Source organism: Orcinus orca, chromosome 17 (genome assembly GCF_937001465.1).
Source record: "Orcinus orca chromosome 17, mOrcOrc1.1, whole genome shotgun sequence".
Lineage (NCBI taxonomy): Eukaryota > Metazoa > Chordata > Mammalia > Artiodactyla > Delphinidae > Orcinus > Orcinus orca.
This window is the reverse complement of record NC_064575.1, coordinates 20,439,095-20,461,779: the sequence shown is the minus strand read 5'-3', so window position 1 is coordinate 20,461,779 and position 22,685 is coordinate 20,439,095. Positions and strand designations below refer to the sequence as shown.

Genomic DNA, 22,685 nt, shown 5'->3' with positions numbered 1-22,685 from the left:
GCTTGTTCCATCAATTACCTACCCTCCCTTGCACCTTCCATGGCTTCTACACCATTGGTTACAAGTCTGATTGTCTCCTATCCTAATAAAAACTTCCCCATTCTTCTCTTTTATTCCCTTCACTACTAAATTTTTCAAGAAAATGTTCATTACTTATGACCCTTTTTTTTCTCACATCTCATTTCCTTCTTAATCCCTTAGGATCTTATTACTGCCCATAAAATATCATTGCAACAATTATTTAAAAGGTCATTTAGAATCTATTGGTCACTTTTCAGTTCTCATCCAGCTTGACCTATCTATAAAAAGATACTATTAATAATCCTGCTATTTTTGAAATTCCCCCTTGGCTTTCATGAATGTCTACCTTTCTGACTGCTCATCTGAGCAGCCTTCTACATTTAGGACTGCTCCATCTAAGTCTCATTCGCTGGCTCCGTTCTTTCTGCCTATCCCACATCCAACCCTTCATAATGACTTCTGAGCCTGCACTTGGTCCAGAGATGGCTTCCTCCATATCCGTGGTGTCAGTGATGCTGATGGCTCTTGAGTCTATATCTCCAAGCCTGATATCTTAACAGATGGCTGATATTTATTTATTATAGTACGTCCTTGTTGGTTATCTATTTTAAATATAGCAGTGTGTGCATGTTAGTCCCCAAAACTCCCAATCTATCCTTCCCCCCCACCCTTCCCCCCTAGTAACCATAAGTTCATTCTGTAAGTCTGTTTCTGTTTTGTAAATAAGTTCATTTGTATCATTTTTTTAAGATTCTGCATCTAAGCAATATCATACGATATTTGTCTTTGTCTGACTTAATTCACTTAGTATGATAATCTCCATGTCCATCCATAGTGCTGCAAATGGCATTATTTTAGTCTTTGTAATGGCTGAGTAATATTCCATTGTATATATGTACCACATCTTCTTTATCCATTCATCTGTTGATGGACATTTAGGATGCTTCCATGTCTTGGCTATTGTAAACAGTGCTGCAATGAACATTGGGGTGCATGTACACTTTTGAACCATGTTTTGCTCTGGATATATGCCCAGGATTGGGATTGCTGGATCATATGGTAGCTCTATTTTTAGTTTTTTAAAATAGTGGCTGTACCAATTTACATTCCCACCAACAGTATAGACATTTTAGATGTCTGATATTTTAACAGTTCAATATAGTTGATTCTTCTACTCTGGCAAATATGCCTCCATAAAAACCTGAAAGGCCAGGTTCAAATTTAAACTTCTTTCAGAGTTCTGGGAATTCCTCCCAAGAACATAACTAAAGGTGAGAACCATCCAGTCCTGCCCTCTCTCTTTTTCTCCACCACCTGGCTCTATCCAATACCATGTGGGGCCTCATGTATAGAACCCCATACCTCAGGTGCAGGCTGCATCCATACACTTACAGACAGCTATACTTTGAGCATCTTTTGAGCCTGAGGGAGCACATCGGAAGATGGACCTAATGAGGAAGACTGCACCTATTCCAGAAGTGGATTGGGGGCCATTTGGGCATGGCTTCTAGGGTCTTAGGAACCCAGAGCTGATTTAGCAATGAGTAGTGGACTCCAGGGCACATCCCTCTTAGATCTGTGGATTCCTCATCCCACAGGGAAACATATCCAGACCAGGACCAGGGTAGAGCCCTCTAAATTGTGGGTCCTTGGGCAAGGTCTCCTCTCCAGGGTCCAAGGGTAGGACTGCAATTATTCTCTGACAATAATCTTTATAATGATATTATACTCGTTTATACAATTTTTTTTTCTAGTCTGAACTTATTTCACCAACGTTATTCTTTCTAATTCTGGTCCTCCTCCCATGGGCCTATGGGCAGAGAAATCAAAGCATCTTGAATCTCATCACCTTCTTCCTCCTCTCATTTGAATGGTCACCCAGTACTATTGATACTATTGGTTCATTCTCTGAAATATATCTAGCCCTTTTCTCCTTTCCAACACTACTTCCACAGTCCAAGCTGAGACCTCCGTTCTCTTTCCTGAGTAGCCTCTCAACTACTATTTCTCTTTCCAATCTCTTGACTCTCTAGTCCATCCTTTAAATTCAACTTATCTTTCAACAGGTTAAATATGATGCATTCCTCCTCCAAATCTTCACTGGTGTCTCACTGTCTACTAAATAAGATTCTTACTACGTCATTATATGCCCTTTGTATATATAATGCCTCACAAATTCCTACTCTGGCCACATTTGCTAACTTACCATGCCAACAATATCTAAAAACGTCTATATCTTCTTACTTAAAAAAAAACTTTTCTCCCGTTAACCTAGAAGAACTTTCCCCATTTTCTTAGTCTATGAGGTTCAGCTCAAAAGCTATGACCTCAAGAAACCTATCCTACCTTACTTTGAGAATTAAATTCTCCCTTTACCTTTAATTTACCTTGATAATTTCTCTGCTCATCTATCCATCTTTTCTTTCATTCCTTCATCCATCCATTCATTCAACAATGTTTACTGAGAACTTACCATGAACTTGGCACTCTGCTCTGTCCTGTAAGAGTTTTTGCCCTCACAAAGCTTAGACTACTGGGGAAGACAGCTATTAATTAAATAATAGCCCTAAGATATAAGGATAAACTGTTGTGAACTAGGAAAAGAGCTCTGCAAGAAAACAAAGTGTTTTTTGAGAATGTATAACTAGGGTTTTCCTGGGTAGTTGGGATAAGCTTTTCTGAGGAATTGACAGGCAAACTGAGATTTCAAGGACTAATAGGAGTCAACTAGATGAAAAGGGGAAAAGGTAGAGGGAGCTGAGAATGCAAAATCTTCATGGTGGGAGTGACTTTGGCTTATTCAAAAAAAAATGAAAGAAAGTCAGAGATACTTGGCATACATAAAGCAAGGGCTGAATGAGGTAAGAGTATCTGTTGTGATAGGAAGTGTCCAGATTTTGTCTTTATTCTAAGAGAAATGGAAAACCTCTGAGTTTTAAGTGGGTGACATGGTTTTGTAAAGAACCCTCTGGTTGTAGCAGGGAAATTACCTGAGGATAACAAAAGTGGCTGCAGTGTAGCCAGTTACAAGACTATTGCAGTAGTTCAGGTATGAACTGGTGGCTTGGGTGATGGGGATGTCAGTGGTGGTAAAGAGAAGTGTACAGATTTGAGAAATACTGAGATCATAAAATCATCTAGACTTAGTGATGGTTTGAAATGGAGAGTGAGAGAGAGGGGGATGGCAGTGTTTCAGGGTTGTGTATAACGAGTGGTGGTGCCATTCACCAAGACAGGGAACACTGGAAGAAAATCAGTTCTTGGGGAGAAGATCCTTTCACTTTGGGGAAACTTGTGTTTAAGGTTCACTTAAGATCCAAGGAGAAGTCTGTGTTGCTGTATATTTGAGGCTCATTGACCTAGAAACTTCTTAGAAAATATAGAACATTAGAGGGGATAAGAGCCAAAGACCCATCCTTGAAGAACATCAACAGAGAAAAACCTTTAAGGTGTGAGTTTGTATGTGCAGGGGAGGGAGCTCACATGGAAGGGGATGTCCCTGCAAAGGAGTCTGGGAATTTTTTTCTGCCTTGCTTTATACATGTTTTGGCTCTGCATGTCACCTCCACTGAAAGTTCCTTGAAGATAGAGAGCATATCTTATTTATATTTATAAGTCCCCCAGCATCTTGGGACACTGTATTTATGAGATGATGCTTGAATTGAATGTTGGTGACTCTTTGACAGCCATTATTTTCTTCCTGTGGAAAAACGTTGTCTTTTAAATCTGGAGTTATTTGTATTCATTTAATGCTTTTAAACTTAATTTAAAACATCTTGGGCTATGGTTTATGATAATTATTTCCAAAAGAAAAGTTATAATATGTTTCATCCTATTCATAAGAGAATTAAGATAAGGTCATAGTAATATCTTTCTCTTTGTTTTGTTTATAAGCAAAAAGCAGACTTCTGTAATGATTTTTTTAATGTGACTGTCACCAAAATCTGAGACCATCATAAGCTAAAAACATAAAGAAAATCTAGCAAGATTAATTTTCCAAAAGTCATAAACTTCATTCTAGGTCAATTCCATTCCAAAATAAGTCTGAAAGGTGATCGTTTTTAACATTTTCAATAACAAAGTGGTTTTAAGGTTAAATAGGTTAGTTTGTACACTTTCCATTCTGTCATTTTTTCAGATAAATAGGAATTTTCTAACTGTGGGGTCACTAACTACATGTCAAGCTAAATCTAAGGAAATACACCACTTTGAAATTAATAACATCTACTTAAAATATTCTCTTGTCACCTTAATCTCCTTTCACAATTTTTAAACACTGATCTTAATGTAAGTTTTCTCCTCTATTTATAACTTTTTTCTTACTCCTTCCTCCAATAGCAAAATTATATGCAAAAGAAGATACCTATTGGAAATCTCTAAAGCAAAATGACATAATGCTTTGCAAAATATTCTGTTGATGAAAAAGATTGAGAGTAACATTATATATGTTTTTTGAGTGGGGCTGAAACTTTTCTTCTCCTTGGTAATTCTTAATTAGATTTATGTAAGAATGTAAATGGTGTGCATTTGCTTTCAAGGTTAACAGTTCTCTGTCCCCAAAGCAGATCAGTGACAAGTGAAGTCGGCATTTATTACCACATTCCTGGCAGAAATTGATAATCACCTATGTCTGGTGAGTAAGTGCCTATTTGCAAAAACAATAGGATTTTAAAAATTCAATCTCCAAGAATCTGTTCTATCTCCTCTTTATGCCTTTTATGTACTTTTTTTCTCATATTTTCAGGTCCTTAAATGTGGAGCCAGGGAACTCATGGCCCGACATTTTAACATTTTGGCTAGGGACTCACTGAGTCAGTGTGAGACTAGCCTTTAATTACAGGAAGTTTTAAAAAAGGGAAAAATCTAGAAGCTACACTAGTTTCATTATCTGTGGCACATCTATTGCAGAAAAAGACAGATTTTAATAGCTAGTGTTTATTGACCTTAAATCTCTGGTTCACATATTAGACAATAATTTGAGGCTTACACTCACAGTTTGCTTATACTTCACTTTACAAGACTTGAATGGCTCATTGGCTTTTCTTACATGAAATAGTAAACATCTTGACAACAATGTTATTGTTTCAAGCTATTCTGGTCTAAAAAGGACTAATCCTGCTATTCCAGAGAATCTCTGACTATCTCTATTAGTCCAGGCCCTCAGGAGATGAATCTCATTACCGAGATTAAAGGACAACTTGAGCAAAGCAAAAGATAAGAAAAATATTGAACAAAATATCACATAAGATCATTATAAGTATTAATAAAACAGTACTTTCCACAATACATGGCACAATGCACATAATAAGTATTCAGTTAAAGTCACTATTTTTAAATAGTGAATTGAAACAAAAAGTTAAATTTTATAATAAATTTACAAGTTGTACCTAAAACTAAATGACAGAAGAATGCTAACAATTAAAGCATAGTCAAAGATATTACTAACTAAGGTATCAAACAAACCAAGAAATCCAATATCAATAATCAACAACATAGAATTCAAGACAAATAATAATGTCTAGGTTAAAGGGAGGACCATAATCTGATTTTCCCTTAAAGGAGTAAGCATGGCTCTTATGTTGAGAATAGATCATGGTGAGAACAGGATGATAGTGGTGAGTTTATTTCTCCTTCATTTGGAAAAATTCCAGAGGTAAGCATTCCAAGGCTGGTTTGGGAGTCTCACATGATACTAAAGACTCAAGCTCCTTCTGCTATCCCTCTGCTTTACAATCTTTTGAACACTGATTTCATTCTCAAAGTGGCAAGGTGGCTACTGGATCTCTGACCATAACATCCACCTTCCAGCAAGAGAAATTAGGGACAGCAAAGTCAACTCCCTTAAAAAGCCTGTCTGAAAGTACCACCAACTACCTTCCATTTACATTTCATTGGCCAGGTTTTAGGAACGTGGTCACACCTAACTTCAAAGGAGACTGAAAAATGTAGTTTTCAGACAACATGTATTGCTACCCAAATTAATATCAGGATTCTGTTATTTAGCTAAAACGATGAGCTTGAATATTGGGTAGGCAACTAACAGCCTTTGCTACAAATCCTAGACCACATAGAAACATATTTGGAGGGAAATATAACTTTACAGATATGAGTAGAAATGAAACAGAAAACAAAAAAATAAAATTAATAAGTCCAAGAGCTTGTCTGTTTTTTTCCTTTTTTCAAAGGAAAAGAGAAAAACATCTGACAAGGCTTGACAATGAGAGAGACACACACACAGAGAATGAACAAGATTGAGAGGAAACAGATAAAACATTATGAAAAAAGAGATGATATAACCAAAGTTGTAGGTAAGATTTTTTACATATATGGGAATATCATGTAATTTTTAATATCTTGATGAAATTTATGATGTTCATGGAGATGATAAATTTCCAAAACTGAGTCAAGGAGAAAAAAATCTAGTCAATCAATAAACATGAAATGTAAAATTCTGTAAAAGAATTTTCTTCAAAAGGTACATGATTCACTCTTTTATAGACAAATTATTCAAAACTTCCAAGAAAATGCTAAATCTCATTGCTTTTATCTGTTCCATAGAAGAGAGAAAAGTGGAAAATTCTCAATTTATAACATAACAGTGAAATTACCCTATTAACACAATCTAACAAAAGATATGACAAAAAAGAACATTTCTCTTCTGAAGATAGATGCACATCCTAAATGAAATAATAGCAAATAAACACAGCAGTATGTGAAAAAGAGAGTACAAGTATAATTTAATATTAAGAATCAATACAATTAATTATCCTAATAGGTTAAAGGAGCAAAATCAAAGATCATTTTGATAGATGATCTAAAGGCAATTGATAAATTTTAATAATACTCCTTTTAAGAAAACTCTTAGCAAAAAAGGAATAGGAGAATAATTTCTTAACTTGATATAAATATGTATGGTATCTTAACTAACTGTCATCATGCTTAATGTTGGAATAGGAAGTAATTTCATTTAGAGTTAAGAATGGGGCAAAGGTACTCAGTTCACTGTTAGTACTTAACATCTTTCTGGAAATGCTAAGTAATGCAATCAAAAATGAAATGAGGTCTTATAATACTGGAAAAGAGAGAAACAATTTTTTAAATCTTCAAATAATGTGATTTACCCACATGGAAAAAAACTCAAGAGAACCACCTGAAAAATCATTGGAACTAATAAGTGATTTCATTAAATTGGTCATATAATGAACTCAATAGCTTTCTTATATACCTATGACAACTACAATCTAAGTTCCTTGATGAAAAAAAAAAGTCTTTCTTCACTGCTGAAATTTAGCTCCTAATAAATAAATGGAAAAGAAAATCCATATAAAATAATAAGTAAAATACAGGATATCCAGAAATAAACATTTCTATGGAGAAAACAACAAAAGGTTTATCTATCTCTAGCTATATATCTATCATCTATCATCTACCTACACCTACATCTGTGTAAGATAACCCTAGATTTCAATTCTGCACTCTACACAATTTATAGCAAAATCCCAAAACAATTCTTTCACAGTTGATTGAGTTATAACAAAAATATAACCTACGTAAAACAAAATTCACCTCTTTCAGTCATTGTTTTGATGACATTTGGTAAATAAGCAGAGTAGTGCAACCACAACCACAATCAAAATTTTTAACTAAATTAATCAACTTCTTTAGAATGCACCCCAATTTTAAGGTAAATATTATGAATGTGTACTAAAAATTGCTATCTGGAATTGGAGCCCTGCAAAAGGTGAGAAATAGGGGACAAGAAGGAAAATATTCAGCAAGGGAAGATACTTATGAGCCAATCTGTCTTCTCTTTTAAAGGAGATTCTAAATTTTAAGCGCTTTCAGGTTGGGTTCCAGAACTATTCTATTTTTATTCATAGACAGAAAACAGGCATGAATCAGGGATTAGGAAAGCTTATAGGTTATTAGGAAAGTCCTTTTTAGGAAAATCATAGCTATTAGTCTGCTGCTGAGAAAGTTGGGCTCCGTTCAAAGAACCTCTTAATTATCTCTCCTCTTGCTGAAGCTGCAGGTAACATATAGAAAAGAGTGTTCTTCCCTTTAATGAATTCCCAAATGCTGTGGCATTTATTAAGGAAATATTTAAGTAGAGCCATTGTTCAGAGAATATTTTATTCTTTCCTTACTACCACTGTCCCTGCTTCAACTTATTAGTTTCCTAGTGGGAGGTTAAAACAAATCCACAAGAATATATTGTATTCTCCATCTGGCCTTATTCCTTACTTAACTTTATACTTAACTGGTACAAAAATAAAAATAGGTTCAGACCCTAGTGGGTGCTGATTAAGGAAATTCTTAAGCAGGATACATGTTTTTAGCTCTACTAAGATTCTGTTTTCTTAGCCCTTTCACTTAATTGTTGATGTAAGGAAAATTAAAGTTTATAAGTATTCATTTTTTTTCAATGCATATTTATAGCGTATTCAGTACGAGTGAGACTTGGTATTCAGTTCTGCGATACAAAGATGAATAATACAGACTTGGATCCTGGTCACATAGACTATAATCCGGGTAGAGGGGAAGATAAATATGTGTTCATACAATGTAAGAAGCACCAAATTAGGAAGAACATACCTGATGGGTACTTATCCAGGCTTGGGAGACCAACGTGCTTCCAGGAGAAAATGTGTGGATCTGCCTCTGGGGGAGACTGGGTGAATATAATTGAAGAACAGTAAACATTTTGGTGTTGGAAATAGGCAAAATGCTTTAAATTCTACTCTTCTACTTTTTGAGAAGAGTAATCTTCTGATTGGTATCTGGGGACTTAAAAGTGATTTCCCACAAGATGCTCAGTCCATCAGTCAAGAAGCATTTATGGTGCCAGTGAATTTCCAAACATTGTGCTAAGCACAAGGGATAATATCATAAATGAGACCAAATTTCTGCTTTCAGGGAGCATATATTCAACTGGCAGGAATACGGGTGCAATGATGCATTTGTATAACATAATCCAATATTCCATTCAGCCTTAGAAGCTCAGATTTCTTAGTACTTGGCCACTTGATGCTCATTGTCATGTGGGATGATAAATGTAGACCATGTATTTATCTCAAAACATTCCACCACCCTACTGAAGATTATATTTCCCTTGTCTATGTTTTCCCCACCCATTTTCCATATCTCTATTACACCTCTTGGCACAACTAGCTTTGTAAGTGAGATTTATGTAATTTCTTAAGAAAAGTTCACAACCACATACAGTCATGTAACTACCACAACATCAGGACATAGAAATTTCCCATCACCCCAAAAAGTTCACTTTTGCCACTTCCTAATCTAATCTCTCCCATACTCACATCCCCTGCAACTGATCTGATAACTGTTCCTCTAGTTTCACCTTTTTTATACAGCATCTAGCCTTTAGTGTCTGGCTCCTTTCACTTAGTATAATGCTTTTAAAGTTATATTTTATTTATTTTTCTTGCCTCATTGCACTGGCTAGGACTTCCAGTACAAAGTTGAATAGATGTGGTGATAGCACACATCCTTGACTTGTTCTCAATCTTAGGGTGAAAGTATTCAGTCTCTCACATGAAGTCAATTTTTAACTACAGTTATTTCAGGCTGAATCTTCCTTTTATTGATTCTTCAGGAATCATTTCTATGGAGAATGTCTCACAGTGGCTCATTTGACATTGGGTGGTGCCTCTCCCCCAGCTTGATACATACAATACACTCCTCAGCTTCTGTACTCTGTGGTATACACAGACTTCTTGCTGCTGGGATGTCTCACATCTCTCAGCAAGCTCTCTAGGACTTCCTTTAAAACAAGCTTTGGGCCTGTTCTCTTCCATTGGGCCCTTCTTCAATCCAGGGGAAACACATACAACTCCCACCTGTCATCACCTTGCTCACAGTGTTGTCATCACTCTTTCCACCACCAAGACTGTCTTATAGATACTGGTCAACCATGCCACCCAAGTTCCAGGATTCTTGAGCAGGTTCTCTAGATGGTCTGCTTGAAACACCTCTCTCATGGCTTAAATGAAGGGAAAGCAACACTCAATCCTCTCCCAGAGGGAGGGCAAGGAAAGCGCCAAAAATTGCAACAGCTTTCTCCAAAGACATTTGTATCTTTAAACTCAGGCATTTTATTCCCTTGAGTGAGTGAGCTGAAGACCATAAAACTGGGTTTGGGGGGGACCTTTGAAAATCTTGCATAGAGGGGTCAAATGACATTTTTGCAATGTCAGGATATTTTCCTCTATTGCTTTATTCCTTTGGAAACTTTAGTTGACAGAGAGGCAGAACAAGTCCCATTTTATAATGTATTACAAGTGAATTAACTGATACCAAAGGTTGACCTTCTAACTTCAATTTGTATTTATCTGACTACATTACACTATTTCAGTTTATTTTCTATACATGATGGGCCAAAAGAACCATGTTTGTGAATATGGACAGCAAATAAGGAATAGCTATGTACATATACCCCTTTTAATCACTGCAACAAATTCCCATTATTTAGGAATTACGGAGGAATTACTAAATAAAAAAACTGCAGGTGAGATTATGTAAAATTGACAGAATTGCAAAGAGTCAATATTTAGCAGTAAGGCAGAGTAAGATTCGTAGTTTTAAGACTTTTTAAAAAGTGAAACCTTGTTTTGAAGTGAAATCTTTTTTTTTTTGTTAATTCAATACGTGTTTATTAAACTCCACATAGGTACCGGGAAGAGTGTTAGAGAGTGTAAGTGCTCATGGGAGCTTCCGTCCCCAAGGGAGCAAGAGACAATAAACAATTAAATGAATAAGTGAGCATGCTCATTTTGGGTAATGACACATATATAAAAAATAAAATAGGGAAATATGATATAGAGTGAGTGGGCGTGAGAGTGGGGTATTTGGCTAAACTTGAAGACCTCTCTGAAGAGGTGATATTTGAGTTGAGATAAATAACAAGAAGGAGCAAGCTCCGCAAAGATATTATGGCAGCTTGTCCTAGGCAGAGGGAACAGAGTAAAGATGCCCTCAGGCAAGAATACACTTGGTAAATTCATAGACACAAGGCCAGTGTGACTGTAGCATAATGAGAGGTGGAGCACAGTAAATGATGAAGTCAGACAGCAGCCAGTTCAAGAATCTTGAAGGTGATGATAAGTCATTAGATTTATTCTAAGTGCAGCAGAGAACCTGCAGCCTGGAAACAACGTGTTCTAACTAATGAATTTAAGGGATCATTCTCTCTACTGTGCAGAGATTGAATTCTAAGGAGCAAGAATAGGAGTTGGAAAGCCAAGTAGAAAGAAGGCTATTACAGTGGTTCAGGTGAAATATGGTCATGACGGATTAGGCAATGATCATGGACAGAAGTGGATGGACAAATGGTATATATTGAAGGTAGAATTGCTGGGACTTGTTTATGGATAAGACTTGGAATATAAATGGAAGAGGTGAATGACTCCTAGTCTTGATCAATAGATGGCTGATTGAGAAGACTGAATCAGAAACAGTTTTAGGGATCAGCTCTGTACAAGATAATTTTGAGAAGCCTGTTAGATATCCAAGGGAAGAAATCAAATATGTATTTGCATATGTATCAAAGTCTAGAGGCCAGTGTAGAGATAATGATTAGAGATACAAAACTGGGACTCATTGACATCTCAGTGACAGTCAGGGAACTAGATAAGATGTCTTAAGGAAAGAAAGTGGACTGAAAAACGTCCAAGGATCAAACTCTGAAACACTCCAACATTTATAGGTGCAACATAAAATTTAGCAGCAATGAGGTAGACTAATAAGATGAAGCCACTGAGGTAGGAGATAAACCACGTCAGTGTCCATCATAGAAACGAAAAGAGTAAAATGTGTTACAAAAGAGAGAGTGAGTGGTCAGCTCTAGTCTAATGTTTCTGACAGGTGGAATAAGGACAGAGAAATGACCATTGGAACATGGATGCCAATGACAACTGTTTGAGCTTGTATAACCAACCAGAAAGCAGAGTCTGAAACAAAGGCTACAGTGAAAATAGTTTATTTTGAGACATGATCCCAGGAACTAGGAGTGGAGGAATGGGAAGAGTGAAGCAGAGAAGGAAGGAAAGTCAATACAAGCATACATTAACCTCATCATCACTGGAGACTCAATTGTCCTAGAATCTTCTGAGAAGCTGTAGAACATGCCTTAGAACTGACTGCCTATGGGACACAAAGATCATTCTTTGTGATCTTTGATCAAAGGTCATGAGACAAAGGTCATCCATGGGGTGTCCATTCTTCATACTTCCAGGTGTTTATAAACTCCACTATTGAGATATGCTGCACTCAGTATAATCAAAGAAGTGTCAGAACAGAAAAATAGAGATACAAGGTACAGCAGAGAAGAGGTATTGCTAGATTATGCTTGCAAAAATCTGGTTGCTAACAACAATAATTGGAATTAAAAGTGAACATAAAAGATGTAAGATGGGGAATAAGAAAGTCTGATATCTGTTCCTTGCATCATTCAGGACCTTCAAGATAATGGTTGACGTTAATTTCTACAAAAGACAATGCTGAAGGGTTAGTTGAGCAAGCTGTAGTTCCCACTGCTGCACCTGGGACTGAGGCTGTGATTTATATTTATCAACAGCTTTCTCTCCCACCTATTCTATATTCCCCTTACCTTTGGCCAGCCCTTCATCAAGACTAGGCTGTTTGCTTTAGTAGTGACTCAGACCTTCATCCCTACAGGGTCTGAGTCTTTAATTGCTTTGCATCTGTTTGGCTGTGGTTGCTGGATTTGCCCACTTAGAGGTATTACTGATCATGGAAGTAATAAGAAATACTCCTGTGAGTTCCCTGGATTTTACATATGTTCTCTTCTGTCCTCATTACGTGTTAGCAATCCTAGGTTCTAATGGTAATCAGTTATTCCCACCAACATAGTAACTTCTTTCTTTGTCTGCTGACTCATTCACATAGCAAGGCTGAACTGACCAGTTGGTAGCAGTCTCTTCAAGTTCAGCAGAATCCTTCCTGTGTTCTCTGTGGTAGCATCTTTTCCATTTACCCAAGATCCAGGATTTTGAATCCTACAGAAACCAAGATTACAGGGGGCAAAATGTATATTCTGCAATTCCACTCTTTGATTCCCAGGTTCATATTTCTCACAGTTCTGGAGACTGGAAGTCTAAGATTATAGTGCCAGCTTGGTCGGGTTCTGCTGAGAGCCTTTCCCTGAGCTGTGGACATTTGACTTCTTTTTGTAGTCTCACACGGTAGAAAGGGTGTGCTCTTCATCTCCTTATAAGGGCTTCAATCCCATCCCATCATGTGGGCTCCATGTCCATGACCTCATCCAAACCTAACTACTTCCCAAAGTCCCTGCCCCCCATATACTACCACACTGAAGATTAGGCTTTGATATATGAATTTGGATGGGGGAGACACAAATATTCCATTCATAGTATGTTGGAACAATGGATATCTTATATTTAAAAAGAGGAAAAGAAAGCAAGAAAAAAGAACTTCAATTCATACCTCACACCATATACAAAGATTAACTCAAAATGGATCACATACTCAACTGTAAATTCAAAATCTATAAACATTCTAGAAGAAAATATAGGAGATAACCTAAATGATTCGTAAGTGATTTGGGGTTAGGAAATAATTTCCTAGCTATCACACCAGGAAGATGATTTACAAAAAGTAAAAATTGATTAATTGACTTCATCAAAATTAAATCATCTTCTCCTCAAAAAGACATTGTTAAGAGAATGAAAAGTTAAGCCATAGACTGGGAGAATAAATTTGCATATCATTTATCTTATAAAGGACTTGTATTATAATATATAAAGAAGTTAAAATTCAGTAAGAAAATAAAAAGACACAATTAGAAAATGGGCAAAAGATTTGAGCATACTCATCACCAAAGAAATTATATGGATGGCAAATAAGCACATAAAAAAATGCTCAATATCATTAATAATTAGAGAAGTGTAATTAAAATCTCAGTAAACTACTACCACACACCTATTGACATGCCTAAAATTAAAACGACTCACCATACCAAGTGTTGGCAGGTATATGAATCAACTGAAACTCTCATTCACTCCTGGTCAAAAACAGTTTGGCAGGGTCTTAAAAAGTTAATTCTATATCTACCATATGATACAGCCATTTAACTCCAAGGTATTTACCCAAGATAAATAAAAGCATATTTCCATAAAAGACTTGAACATGAATATTTATAGCAGCTTTAATAGCCTCAAATTGGAAAAAATCCAAATGATTATCAGTAGATAATATAACAAATTGTCATATATCCATTCAATGAAATGCTAATCAGCAATAAAAAGGAATGTTCTAATGATGCCTACAACAACACAGATGAACCTCAAAAACAGTATGCTCAGAGAAAGAAGAAAGATACAAATACTACAATTTGATTTCACCTATATAAAATTCTAGAAAATTCCAATTAATTTGTAGTGGTAATTAATTAGTAGTGGCAAAAAGCAGGTCAATCGTAGCCTGGAGAAGGGTGGCAGGGAGATGCAGGAGGGGAGAATTGAAGGGCAGTGAGGAACTTTTGGAGGTGATGAATATGTTCATTATTTTGATTGTGGTTGTGGCTTTATAGAAGTATTCATGTGTTAAAATTTACCAAATCATGCACTGTAAACAAGTTCAGTTTATGTATGTCAATTATAGCTCTATAAAGCTAATAAAATGAGAGAAGTATTTGGTATAGGTAAGACGTGGTGCTGCTGAGTCGCACATGTGCTAAACTGTTTGCTCAAAAATAACTGGAGAAAGAAAGATGATCCAAAAATATGAGGCCCATCACAAGAGATGTCTGATGTAATGATAGAGTGTGAACAGAGAAGTCCAAACAGTAGTGTAGGCAGAAACTTTTTTTTAATAATAATAGCTTCCAATTATGTAATGTTTATTTCCACCAAATAAATATTTCCACACATATATTACACACATAGATATTAGTAGTACCATTTCCTCATAATAGACCCAATGGTAGATAATATTATTATCTTCATTATAAAGATAAGGAAACTGAGAATCAGAGTGTTAGCTGATGTATTAGACACATACAGAGAAACAGAACCAATAAGTTTTATATTTAATGTTTATATAATATATAAGAGAGATTTATTATAAGAAATTTGTTCACATGATCATAAAGGGTGACAATTCCCAAGGTTTTCAGGATGAATTGGCAAGTTGGAATCCAGGAGAGCCCACGGTGTAGTTCTAGTGTCTCAAGGCCAGCTGTCTTGAAACCCAGGAAGGACTAATGTTTCAGTTAAAATCTGAAGGCAGGAAAAAGCTGATGTCTCAGTTCAAAGGCAGTCAGGCAGGAGGAATTATCTCTTATGAGCAGGAGGGTCGGCCTTTTTGTTCTATTCAGTCCTTCAACTGATTAGATGAGGCCCACCCACCTTAGGGAAGGGCAATCTGCTTCACCCAGTGTATCCATTCAAATGTTAATCTCATCCAGAACCCTCTTGGACACACTCAGAATAATGTTTGACCAAGTATCTGAACACCCTGTGGCTTAGTCAAATTGGCACAAAATTAACCATCATGGCTAGTGAAGACTGAAGTATTTATTAAAGAAGTAAATAATACTTTTGAGAACTATCTGTGAAGGTAAGTTTAGCTATAGTCAGTTATAGACAGTAGCACAGAGAGATGAGGAGGATAAATCCTAGCATTAAGAATTTTTATTTGAAGAGAGTAAATGTTAGTACATGTATATGTGTTGAGATATGATCCAGAAGAAAGGTATAAAATTATGTTTCAGAGGAAATGATATAAATGCAAGGGGGAAGTCTTGGGAAGGGAAGACACTGAATTGATTCCATGATGAGCTAATAGGTTGAGACCCTGCAATAGAATTGCATTCAAAGCCTATTTAAGTTCAGGACACATCCTACCTTTCTGATCTCATCTTTTATCACTCCCCATTTCACATTAAAAACTATTCTAAACACACTATGTTTTCCATTCCTCTGGTACTTTGATCTGTCTTTAACCTTGTATAAGAACATCCATCATATAGCTCCCATACAGTGAATTCTACCTCATTCTTCAAAACCCAGTTCAAATATCTGTGCAGCTTCCTTCAACGTCCTGAGATCAAATCTGTTACTCCTCTTATTATTCCTCTTCATATGACCCCTGCTAGCTCTGATCACGTGACATGGTGATGTTTATTTCTACATCTGTTTCCTCCTCACCTCCTTGAAGACTGGGCAATGTATTTTCCTTTTTAATCCCATTATCAAGTGCATTATCCACCACAGTGTTTATTCTCAAAATATATTTCAATGGGTGAAAATATGAATAAAATGTAACTGTCTCAGCTGAATTTCAGGGCATATTTACATGTAGAAAGAACTTCAAACATTTGATAGTAACTCAGTGGGGAACCGCTATACCATGTCAAAACTTGCCTCCACAAGCACACAAGAGTATAGAGTGCAAAACGCCCAAGGCCAATAAGACAATATCCGTAGGGTTAAGACTAGCACCTAAAGCACTGCCTGATCCCTTTGGGCAGTGTACAGTCATTGGCTTTGTCCCCCCGTATCAGATGACCCCTGAAGATGGCATGAGCATCCCTAGGCTATTGGCAATTTTGTTGAGGGAGGCTGTGTAGTTTCCACTGAGCTTTGTAGAAAGATGAAATTGAGCGACAGAGACTAAAGGACCTGCCTGAGGCTAAAGAAAGAGTCTGTGTTTGAGTTCTACACGCCTGACCCCACTTGTACATTTGGAACATAACCATTTTTACTTCAGCAGAGCTGCTAAGTTTAAGCACTTATGGTAATAAAGCAGGAAATATAAATGCTTTTCCCCAGTAATAGGTCTTTTCCATGGGTATCAATTCTCTGCTACAATTTCTCTTCAACAAGCTGAGAGAACTAATGAAAGGTGTTCTTCTTTCAAATATATATATATATATATATATATATATGTGTGTATATATATATATATATATATAAATTCTAAAGCAAGCTTATTCTGGTATACCATGCCCAATGTGAAACTTAACACTTCTTATTTGAAATTTATAGCCAATTTCGAATCTGCTGTTGCTGCTGTTTGTTCCCCATCCCATTTCTCTGGGCTAGCAAACCTGTAAATAGTTTACATGTGGGTTCAATTGTTTGGTCTATTTCCTTGTCAAATTTTCAGGCTTTGAGCCTTCTAAAATGGCAGAAGTAATCAGAATTGAACTTGGGAAATGGGAAATGGTGCTTAGCAAGGTGTTTCTGGAAACTTCCCTCCCATCCCCTTATTCTTTCCCTTTATCACCAAATTTTCTGCAGTTAAAATGTCCTTGGTATCTCAGAAATGTGCAGCCTCCCATTATAGGGGGTCTATTTAGCAACTCTTCCTTAGTGTAATGGCCCAATCAGATCCTGAGTTTGTTTCATTTCTTTTATAGTCAAAACTGTCTTTGTATATGCCTATATTTAATGGTTTTCTCTCGGGACTCAAGTAATTCATACTTCGTGTGATGTAACTGAATTTTATGATGTGTTTGGTATAAATAGATTTTTTTTCTTCTCTACTCCTCTAAGATGATAACAATTTGATTTTCCATTTATGGTAACATTAATGTCATCTCCTGGAATTTAAGCACATCATTTCTGTCTAGTTTCTAAAAGCAATCTCATTTGCCAAGCATCCGATTAAGTGCAGGTTTTAAACACAGACCCAGAACCACAGACATCAAGGAGAGCTTTGACTGAGTAACCAATCACAGATGAAGGGTGAGCAAGAAAGCCTCATGATGGTGGGCTTCCCTGGTGGCGCAGTGGTTGAGAATCCGTCTGCCGATGCAGGGGACACGGGTTCGTGCCCCAGTCCGTGAGATCCCACATGCTGCGGAGCTGCTAGGCCCGTGAGCCATGGCCGCTGAGCCTGCGCATCCGGAGCCTGTGCTCCGCAACGGGAGAGGCCACAACGGTGAGAGGCCAGCGTACCGCAAAAAAAATAAAATAAAAAAAATCCTCATGATGGCCTTTCATCTTTGTCACGCTCCCAGTTGATAAAATGGTTCAGAAAGTTATAAAACTGCCTCTACCTACACATATAATGGTACATGTTAGATTTTCATTTTAGGTTCTATGAACCCCATCTCATTAAAGGTCCTCGTACCATATTAGTTCGAAAAAAAATAAAATAAAATAAATCCTCATGATGGCCTTTCATCTTTGTCACGCTCCCAGTTGATAAAATGGTTCAGAAAGTTATAAAACTGCCTCTACCTACACATATAATGGTACATGTTAGATTTTCATTTTAGGTTCTATGAACCCCATCTCATTAAAGGTCCTCGTACCATATTAGTTCGAAAGGCATAATCCTTCTTAAAAAAAAAAAATACCTAAAAGCTTCCACTGCTTGTCATTAATGATACCCATAAATTCCTTCCTACTGCCAATATTGCTGTCAATCAGGGAAATTAGTGCAAAGGAAAGTGCTGGGCTCAAATAAAGCAGACTGGGCCTGGAAGAGTTCACTCCAGTTCCATTGTTCTTAGGTACCATGCTGCTGCGAACATAATAGCAATGAAGCTGAATCTCTGACATCGTGCATTTTAACTAGAATATTTTGACATTCTGTTTTACTTGTTACACTCGTGTCTAAGGGAGAAAAAAGGCGATTCTTTCTATTTTGCACAAAAAAAGAATATCAGTTTTTAGAAGTCACTATGCAAAGACTTAGTCAAATTCAGTTTTATAGAATCATATACACCTACAAAAAAATGCCCCAGAAACACATGACCTATGTTAGCTCATCGTTTTTATTTAAACTCTTCTTTCCAGCCGAGATCAATCCATCTTCTCCCACTGACTCTATAAAATACCTCTACCAAATTTCTTTGGGTATTCCTGAGAAAATTGGGTTGGGCACAGGGAATTTTTGAAATCTGATGAAAAATGTTTATGGTTACTTAATGCAAATATTGGAATATCATCGGTACCCTGATGATACTCTGTACTACATCTTCTTTTCATCTATTCTGACAGTGTAGCTTTAGAGCTTACTCAGTGCCTGGCTGAGCTAAGGACTCACATGAAAGCTGACTGGCTGAATTTCAAGCTAAATAAAACAGAGGTGAGAATCTTGAGGGTAAAGGGCTGAGAAGGGGGCTGGGGACATTATTTAGAGAATGTTTAAACCTGGGGGTTTTCTTACTAACAACTGTGCTCCAAAAACCTTACAACTCAGTGAGGATCATGCCCTGTGCTTGACCCAGAGAACTTTACTGATCACCTAGACATTGTGAAGCAAGCTGAGGCCACGGCAATTTTTCATGAGCGAGCCTTGCCCACACTTCCACTATCTGGTAATTGTCATTTTTTCAAATGATGCCACCACCAGATTGTAAATTCCTTGAAGGCAGGGTCTCTGATGTTCATTTTTTAATCTCTGAAGTCTAGTGTAATGCCTGGCATATAATAAGAAGATGGGGAAGGGAGGAAGGAAGGAAGGAAGGAAGGAAGAAAGGAAGGAAGGAAGGAAGGAAGGAAGGAAGGAAGGAAGGAAGGGAGGAAGGAAGGAAGGAAGGAAAGAAGGAAGGAAGGGAGGAAGGAAGGAAGAAAGACCCTGGTTAAGTCAATAAGTGGTTCATGTTAATCTTAACCTTCAGTACTGTAATAAAAAAAATGTTTTGATTCTAACTGTAAAAGAAGCTTAATAAGGTGTATTACAGCTTCAGACTTAAATAATGGCTGGGACAGCAGAGACAAAATAGAACGTTTGTGCTAATCTCCTTCAAGTGCCGAGATAGACACAGCCTCACACAGGATGCATATAGCTTGGAGAAGCCGATGAAGTCTGGATTTCAGCCCCCCCTCGGCCCCTTAGCCATGAGCCCTTGTGCAGAGGGCAACCTGAAGCCCCATAGATTTACCAAGAACACCACCTCCTCAAAGCCCCATCTTACTGATCTTTATAACTCAGCAGAGAACTGTTCTTTTCAGATAGGAGACTGATTTAATATTAATAGATCCTCAATGGCTATTTAAGCTGCTGTGCCTATTGCTATCCTATGCTTATGATTCTTAAATTCCTAATATTTTCAGTTATAAATATGTATTTGTGCTGTAGAGCAGTTTATCTAAGGAAGCAATTGAAAAAATTAAGTAAGGACTCTGCTCTGATTTACCAAATGAGACCTCTTGACAAACCACCTTGCTTACAGACAGTCAAAATTAAATGCTGGGACACTTCAATAATGAGCCAACAAGCATTTAGCTGAGAATTTACTATAAAATTAGCTATGTTCCAGATTAAAGAAAGTTTGTGAGTACCTGGGAGCAAGCAGTCACAGTGAAGTGTCTCATTCTTTCATGAACAGCATTCCCAGTGTGTCCTTGGTTCTTGGCATACTATGTTGTACAATACTGCTTTGAAAAACAAAGGATGGGTGATAATCTGAGAGATTTCTAATCATTTCAGCTACTTACAGCAGACACACTCTGTTTTGGATGCTATGAGCAAGTTAGCCCAACTGAAAAGAACTTTTAAGTACTTTAATCCACTGTACAAAAAGATAATCTTGAGGATGTAGCCCCTGCCACATGGAAGAGTTATTTACATAGTTCAAGGTAGTGCTCAAATGCAGAGTGACTGGGAACAGGTATCCAGCTACAAATAGAATTCTCAGGTTCAAGTGGTCTATGTAACTCTCCAAAAGAAATCTAAGTAATGATTTAAATAACCCATAGAAAGAGATAACTTTTGTATTGCAAGATGTGCAATACAGTTGACTGTAATTTTTATTTTAAAAAAACCCCACAAAATAAATATAAGGTAATTTTAGGGAAATTAGAAAAAAAGAAACAAATACACAAAGGAAAGGAAATCAAAACACCTATGACCCCACCATCTAGATGTAACTACTATGATAGCTTTGGTCAATATCATTCCAGGATATTTTCCACCCATCAGTATATGCTGTTATGATGAAAATTGTTCAAACTCTACGTACTATTCATAATCAGCACTTTAAAATTAATGATATGCCATACATATTTTTCTGAGTGAATAAATATTTATCTAGAGCATCATTTGTTACTATAGTTGTTCTTGTACCATAGTCATAGTTATTTTTCTCATATATATGGATATATATATGCACATCATCACGTATTTTGAATCAGTACACAAATTATTTCTGAACATTCAAATAGTATCCGATTGTTCAACATCATAAACATTCCTTTAATAAACATTTTTGTAGCTCAATCTTTGGGTACAAACCTTACCTTTTCTTAGGATAAATGTAGAAATGCTGGATCAAATATAATCCATACTGTAGCAGAGAATTTGATTTATTCACCAGAATCCATGGTCTCCTCTTCCTCCTAGATGCAGCCAGACTGCCTTTCCCTCCTTCCACTGCTCTTAATGTGACCATGAGTCTGAGGTTCAACCAATGATAGTGCAATAATGACCCATATAAACCGCTTATGCATACTTCTCCATACTCTCTTCCCTTTTCGGTTGTTTGGAATGACAACGATCCCCAGGACAAGGTTGGAAGTCACATATTAAAGGTGGTGGAACTTCTGTTAGCTTGGGTGTCCCAGTGACTGTAGAGAGGGTCTCTGCTCACATGTTTACTGCTCCAACACTGCACCATGTACAAGAAATAAACCTCCACTGTGTGGGAGCTATTATGTGTTTTGGAAGCTACTTGAAACTCTAACCAATACATACTTTTTAAAATTTTATAACATTTATTGTCATAATGACATCCAAAATAATTTCCTAATTTGTTTTACAAAATTGACAAGACAGATTTCATTATCTTTTGAAAACTCTCTATCAAGTGAAAAAATGTCCTGTATTCTAATTTGCATCTTTTGGTTATTCATGACATTGAATGCTTTTTCATATACTCATAGGTAACTGCATTTGAAATAAAATGATGAATCTTCTTTTCTAATCACTAACTATCCTAAAAGTAGTGGTTGTAGTCAGATTGACTTTCAGCAAACTGGAAATTAGAAAGTCCAGCAAATAGATCTTCAAATTTTAAAGGGAAATATAGAAGTTATATTATTAATTTATTTAAAATCTTCTTATTTTATGGAGTGAAGGTGATGAAATTATTAGTCTATATAAGACTGTAAGCTTAACATAATAGCATAAGTTATGGGAAAATACATTTCACATATTATTGAAATGCTCATATCATTAAACATTTTATTCAAGGCAGAATGGAAAACTGGATGTCAACTACAACTTTTTCAATTGAAATAATAGAACTTTATTTTATTTATTTATTATTTTTATACAGTACATTATTAGTTACCTGTTTTATACATATTAGTGTAAATATGTCAATCCCAATCTCCTAATTCATCCCACACCATCCCCCCCCAACTTTCCCCCCCTTGGTGTCCATACGTTTTGCTCTCTACATCTGTCTCTCTATTTCTGCCTTGCAAACTGGTTCATCTGTACCATTTTTCTAGATTCCACATATATGCGTTAATCTACGATATTTGTTTTTCTCTTTCTGACTTACTTCACTCTGTATGACAGTCTCTAGGTCCACCCACAACTCTAAAAATGACCTAATTTTGTTCCTTTTTGTGACTGAGTAATATTCCATTGTATATATGCACCACATCTTCTTTATCCATTCGTCTGTCGGTGGGCATTAA

General features: G+C 36.5%; 1 long non-coding RNA gene across 1 annotated transcript in view; it reads left to right on the top strand.

The window, feature by feature from the left end:
• Window positions 1–22,685, top strand: part of LOC117196886 (uncharacterized) — a 40,037-nt gene that overhangs the window by 16,292 nt on the left and 1,060 nt on the right. The window contains exons 2-3 of the long non-coding RNA XR_004477300.2: window positions 4,587–4,654; window positions 6,207–6,329. This is a non-coding gene — a long non-coding RNA (uncharacterized LOC117196886). The remainder of the gene's footprint in view (window positions 1–4,586; window positions 4,655–6,206; window positions 6,330–22,685) is intronic.